Raw genomic sequence first — 7,360 nt, 5'->3', positions numbered from 1 at the left:
CATTTTGAGAAGGACATTTGATTATTTAGGTCAAATGAGAAAATCAAAACCCAGTAAGTTACGGTTCGATTTCACAAAATTCCTAAATATCGAATATTGCCTTAATTTTCATTTTTTAGAAAAATCCTCGTCTCGAGAAAACAATATGTCATATCCAATGCGTTAGGACACCATGTATCGAATTCCCGGGAATGAGTTTTTTATTTATGCGTTAATTAAAATGGATATTCGGTTTCTTAGACCCCGAGGAAGATTGGAATCCAGTAAGTTAGGACACAATCTTTTCGAGGATCCCAAATTCCGAGTGTCGTGCTATTTTGAAAGACTTTTGTATAAAATGATTCAGGTATAACAAGGTTACCACATGCCCGAAGATTCGAGTTGCTCTGATCGCTTCATGCCCCATTCTGATCAATATTTGAGCCGCCCTTTTCGGGTTTTCAACTCAAATCCCCCTTGGTCTCAAGGCGCCCTTTGCAGATTTTCCCCTTAGCCTCTCCATTTTTTCATTTTTCATTTTCATTTTTCATCTTTTTTTCCCTTTTTTTTTGACTCAAATTCCCCTTTCCAGGTTTTCACCTTGATCCTTTCTTCTTCTTTAAACGAAGTATTTCTTGACTGGATCCGAGTTTATAGGATTAGCAATCTCACTCAGGATCAGTGCTCCTCTGAAAAAGGTCTTCTTTACGACATAGGGAGATTCCCGGTTTGACATTCATTTCCCTCTAGAATCCTTTCATTGAGGAAGGATCTTTTTCAACATCCAGCCCTCTCGCAGAATTCTCTAAGACGACCCTATTTACTATGGGCTTATATCATTTGTTTCTGGGACATCCGACCCTGATGAATAGCTGCTAACCCTTTTCCTAGGTCCAACTGACCACATCGCGATTGAATCCTCCAACTTTAGCTTAACTAATACCTGGAGAGAGGGGATTTCAATAGGTAAAGCTACTTCAATCCCGTAAACTAAAGAGAGGGGTGTGGTCCCAGTACAGATGTTCGACAAGCAATGAGGGTAAATGGTAATTTCTCATGCTAGTCCTTACAAATCTCAGTCATTTTTCAATTTTCTTGATGTTCATCTCTAGGCAATTTGGTGACGAATCGTGGTGTCTGCTTCTGAATTGATTTCAGACCTCAGCTCTCGTGTTGTTGTTCAAGCTCAACGCATTATCCAATATAATCTTCTTTGGAATTTTATATCGGCATATGATGACATTGGCATGTGAAGCAACCTCTAATGATCTCAAAAATGAAGCAATGCCCATTAGAAGTCTTCGATAATGGTGATGTCCATGCCCCATTTCACTCAAAATTTGAGTCGCCCTTTTCGGGTTTTCAACTCAAAACCACCTTTGGTCACAAAGCGCCCTTTGCGGGTTTTCACCTTGGCATCTCCTTTTTATTTTTCTTTTTCTTTTTTATTTTCATTTTTTTATTTTGATTTTGATTGATTTTTTTCATTTTCATTTTTTTGACTTTGATTTTAATTTTTTCTTTTTCTTCTTTTTTTTGAATCAGGTCTGAACTCATAGGATTAGGCCAGTCATTGTTATCCCTTTTTTATCAGAACCAATGTTTTTCCAGATAAGATATGAGCCTTTTGGGGTGCAACTATGACAGAAAACTTTGGATCTTCCTCTTTAATCAGGATAAACCCAACATAAACTTGAAGATATGGAAACTTGACTTCAAACGGGCAAAGCTATGATGAGTCAACGAGAAAGGCATCGCCCCAGTAAAGAATTGCATCGCTCATACTGCAAATCATGTTGTTGTGCAGATTTCATTATCAGCGGTTAACCTGGGTATATCCTGGTATGATCATACAAAGACATCTTTGAACTCTAGAGGTAACTCAACAAGGCCTTGCTTCGTCTTTGCGGTCAGGTCAATCCTAATCTTCACCAAGCTTACAATTTCTAATGGTTCCTCTTGAGGTAGGATCTGTTCTTCTCTTGTTCTACCCTCCTCGCCAAGTCCGGAGATAAGATACGATCTATGTCATTTCCAAAGTCATGAGATCGTTCTAAACACATGCCTCGCTCAAAAGGAAAATCTGAGTCTGTAGCAGTGTCATTCATGTCATTGATATCTGAGGACCCATAGCAAGTACCAAAGAATATACAAAGGAATGTGTGAATTTATGAATAATTATTTGTACAATATAATTATGAATGAAAGAATGACGTGGAAGATAATTTAAAAGAATAAATGAGTAATTATTCAAAAAGAATGAAAGAATATTGGCTCAAAAATGAATGCAAAGATGTATTTTATTAGAATAATAACGTTCAGACATTAGCCTATTTCACAAAGGAATTTCTATCACTTTAGGCTAAAAACAACAAAAATTGTCTGAACATTACTCTAAATAAGCTCCAAAAACTACAGGGATTTCTTCCTCAAGCTAATTGCTTAGAACACTCCAGATTTATAAAGGCAGATATCTAACAAGGTCCCTTTTCATTTGTGTCTTCATATATGTCATTGGTGTGAAGATTTGCCAACATTGTGTGTATGTTTTTCTCCTCTTTAATTTCCTCACATAGCTTCATCTCCTTGTCGTCCATCATGCCCGGAGCCAAGGCCTTGAATTTCACACTCTCTTGGGTCTCGTACCCCTTCTCGTGATGGAACTCACAACGGTTCCTTGTCTCTCCATGGTTTCCTCCTGAATTAGAAATAACTAATCCCCTTCCTGCCCTCACGTCTACCCCATTATCAACATGATTGGGTAATGGATTTTTTGCGCTAGACGAGTCATCAAATCTGGCAACACCCATGTTAATGAGTTTTTCAACCATTTCTTGAAGGCAATGCAATCTCTATTGAATGCCCCGTAATTCCCACATGGTAGTCGCATTGTGCGTTCTGTCATACCATTTGGGATACGGAGGCTGTATGGGTTTTAAGTAGAAGGGGGACACCACACGTGCATCAAATAAGCTTCGGTATAACTCACTATATGACATTGGTATAGGTGTGAACTGAAGCCTTTCAGTACCTGGTTTCACTCCAGATTCTTGTCTCAATGAACCTTGTTGATTAGTAACCACCTTCCCTGGTTGGTTCATTGTAATTGACTTGTATGTACTCACATGGTTCACTTCATTCTCCTTTTTCTTTGGGACTGACCTTCTATTATCCTCCTTAGTCCCCATCTTCCTTGGGGCCTTTGTAATACCTGGGTACTCCACCCTCGACTGCTTTATTTCTGCTGGGTTATCAGGAAAATTGTTCCTCAAATTGGATCCTGGGTCTATCAAGCAACTGACTGGTATCAATGTACCAGTCTGATATTGTTGAGATCTGATGATAAAGAGTGCCCCTTGTGGACGCCCATCTGGCTGGACCTGGATGCTTGTTGGAGTACAATCTAGGGAATAGGTCAGATCCTCATTATCAACCCCAAAGTGGACCCCCGGGTCTTTCCTTTTTTCTAACTCTCCAACTAGCAATCGGTTGAACTAGCTCATCATGGTTCTCTGTAATTCTAGCATCTGATCTCTCATCTCCTGTTGAAATTTGGTCAATTGCTCCTGCATCTGTATCTGCATTCGCTCTAATTTTTCCAACCTTTGTTCCATTTCTCTAGTATTTGCTTAGATACCGTAAGGGTGTTTGGTTGGTTGGTTTTCCAGATTAGCTGAAATAAATTTACTCGTTTCGACTCTTTCAATGGATTTTAATGCATGTAATGTAGATGCATAAAATGAATGCCTAGAGAGACATTGATTTTGATTCAATTACATTTAGGAAACTTTTCTAAGAATCAAATTCCTTTACATAAAGTAGATGCATCTACGACCTCGCCCTTATATTCCAAGAAACAACATCGATCTTTTTCTACATCTGCATGTTTGTGATAATCTCGCCAATTTCCAATAGATGCCACTGCTAGCTCATTTTCTTGATTTTAGTCGCGATCCATCCTCTGCCCATCTTCATAAGGCTCGTAAGCTTCTTTAAGGGGTTGGAACGTCGAAGGCTCTTAGACGATCGCCTTGAATCCTCAGGCCACGAAGCAAGGTTGCGAACTCTTCCATCGCTCTTATTGTATTTCTCAGAATATATTCAGGTAGCCGTATTATTTTCCACTTTATCAAGGGATCTGTATTCCATGACAAACTTTTTAATTTAGTAATTGGATTTGAATCAATATCTCTTTCCTAAGATGCAAATTCAATGCAATCATAATCAAAACAAAACAAGATAGGTTAGTACAAAACAGAAGCAAACAAGGAAAACAAAAGTACCTAGTCAGGTAACCACTAATGATTTGGAGTGGCTCTACCTAGGATGGGTTCCTAAGGTCTTCTACATGTGATTTTAGCTCTAAAGTCAACGTACCCGAACGAGCAGATTCCTCGATCTTCACCCCTTATAGGCTCATACAGACCGAGTTTAATTCAGGGGAATACATTTCCCTATGATTCCCTATGGCTGCATGGAGATGAAAATCTCACGAAAACATAGGTACGGATGTAGTCCGAAAGTGATCCACTATCCTGCATGGAGGTGAAAACCTCACGAAGGAGTAGCTTCTCACTCCCACTTAGAGGGGTAAGACCAACGGTCTTTATGCAATATGATGCCAAGATATAAAACTCAATTTACAGTAATCATACAAACAAATGCAAATAGAGGATCGTAATTTTTCAAACCCAATTTTTAATATTTCGGCAATAAGACAAAAACAATCAATTTTATGACTTGACTCTCTTATTGTCCCCAGTGGAGTCGCCAAGCTGTCGAAACCATCTTTTGAAAAACAGAAAAATTTTAGTTGTCGACTTGAAAATGAAATGAAAATTGGAGTCGCCACCGATCTTTTATTAAGGTGTGATCAGTTCACCATTAAAAATAAATTTTAGGTCTGCGAGATTTGAGAAAATAGGTCTGGGAGTCGGTTACGAACGAGGAAGGGTTAGCACCCTCGTAACGCCCAAAATTAGTACCGAATAAATTGTTTAATGTCTTAGTGTCGAAACTTTGAAAAGATATTAAAATATGATCCTTTTATCTTAAATAAAATGAATTGGATAATTAGGCTCACTTACTTCAAGGAAATAAATTGTCACACTCAGTAAGTTAGAGTGCAACATTTAAAATCCTCAAAATTAAGTTTTACTTTTAAAACCTGTGCATTTTGAGAAGGACATTTGATTATTTAGGTCAAATGAAAAAATTAAAACCCAGTAAGTTACGGTTCGATTTCACAAAATTTCTAAATATCGAATATTGCCTTTATTTTCATTTGTTAGAAAAATCCTCGTCTCGAGAAAATAATATGTCATATCCAATGCGTTAGGACACCACGTATCGAATTCTCGAGAATGAGCTTTTTATTTATGCGTTAATTAAAACGGATATTCGGTTTCTTAGATCTCGAGGAAGATTGGAATCCAGTAAGTTAGGACACAATCTTTTCGAGGATCCCAAATTCCGAGTGTCGTGCTATTTTGAAATACTTTTGTATAAAATGATTTTTGACATTTAAACGATATAAGACATAACCTTTTAAAGGAATAAAGTCTGATGGAGTGATAACGTACAACTCGAAAGATAATTCGAGATTAAAATGTAAACTAATGAATAATGAATAGTCAATAAATAAATTTAAACAAGCATAGCAATAATTATCTCAACCATATATCATACAAATACCAACATTGGCAAGTAATAGGACGCTAATTGAAACTAAGCAATTTACATAAACATAAATAAAACATACAAATTTAAAAATAATTTAAGAAATAAATAGCATGAAAGATGGGAATGATCATTAATAAACCATGTGGGAAAATAAATTTAAAGCAAATAATATATATATGTATGTATATATGTATATATGTAAGAGTTTCAAAAGGAAATTCAAAAATAGAGTCAAAAACATGTAAAACAATATACACTTAACCTAAATAAGTATTACGTACTAAATAGAAAATAATACCAAACCAACAACATAATGTATGTAAGGTAAAAATAATTTTAATGAAAGTTATATATGTATAAAATATACATGTATATAGTTTAAAATTAAATAATATATATTACATATGTATATATATAATAAAAATAGTAAATAATAAACACATGTGTATATATATAGGTAAATAGAACTATAATCAAATATAATAATTATAACAATAATAAAAAAATAATAGCAAATAATAATAAAAATAACGAAGTGATTAGAAAACGCAAGAGGGACCAAACTACAATCAAAACAGAATTAACAAGCCACTAATGTAATTTAAAAAACACGGACGGTCCAAACTGCAATTCGCGAAATCAAAAGGGGGCCAGATTGGAAATTATTCCATTCCCCAAAACGCAGCGCAGTGACGCAGGCCAAAATGACACCTTATCAAAATGCAGGGCAAAAAATTAAAAAAATAAAAAGGACCGATTTTAAAAATCATGCAAGGGCAAAAAGGCCTTTTGCGCAATATAACCAAGTGTTGGAAGACGCGCGGATCCTCCCCGGGTCGAGTCACTGCGCGAGTCGAGGGCTACCAAACGGCGTCGTTTTTCAACGCATATGGCCCGCTTAAAACGCTGTCGTTTCTTTCACCGTATAAAAACTAAAATAAACCTAAAACTAATCAGCCATCAGCCATTTACGAAAAAAGACCTAAAGAAAATCTAAAACGTAAGGATTTCACCCTGCACTACTCAACCTTCCAGATCCCATTTGCTCCGATTACGACGAGAGAAGCAGGGATTCGATGGTCACGTTATGCAGGTAGACTCTCATCGTTCCTCGGTTTATTTTTTTCAAACAATGAATAGAAAAAACAAAGCAAAGAATCGAAAAAAAGATTGAGAGAAAAAAGGAAAATAACACTCGAAATCACTTTTCAATCTGATTTGCTTTTTCTTTCTTTTTTTTTAATTGTAAATTGCGAATCCTTTTACAAATGAATCAACTGGCTTTGTATAGCCCAAAATACAGAATAAAAAATCCTCTCTTTGCTATTTTTGTTTCTTTCTTTTTCGTTGTTTCTGTTGCGTTTTTTGGCTCTGCCTGCAGGTACGGCGTACGGGGACCTATGCGGAGGTACGGAGGTGTGCGTGGCTCATGGGGCTCGTGAGTGAAGAGGCGCGTGCGGGGAGCGGCTCGAAGGCGCGGTTCGTGCGAGGGCAGAGCCTGGTTGCGGTGTTGGGGGTTTACTGCTAGGGTTTCCGCAATCTCTTTGTGTTGGGCTTGTAACACGATTGGGCAAGGGATTGGGCCATTCGAGTTTAGTATTGGGTCAGATTAGGTTTGGGCTTAATTGGGTTTGGGTTATAATTTTGGGCTAGCTGAAATTTGTAAATGGACTGCTATTTCATTGGACTCTTTTTTAAC

This window comes from Gossypium raimondii, chromosome 1 (genome assembly GCF_025698545.1).
Source record: "Gossypium raimondii isolate GPD5lz chromosome 1, ASM2569854v1, whole genome shotgun sequence".
NCBI lineage: Eukaryota > Viridiplantae > Streptophyta > Magnoliopsida > Malvales > Malvaceae > Gossypium > Gossypium raimondii.
This window is presented reverse-complemented; position numbering follows the sequence as displayed.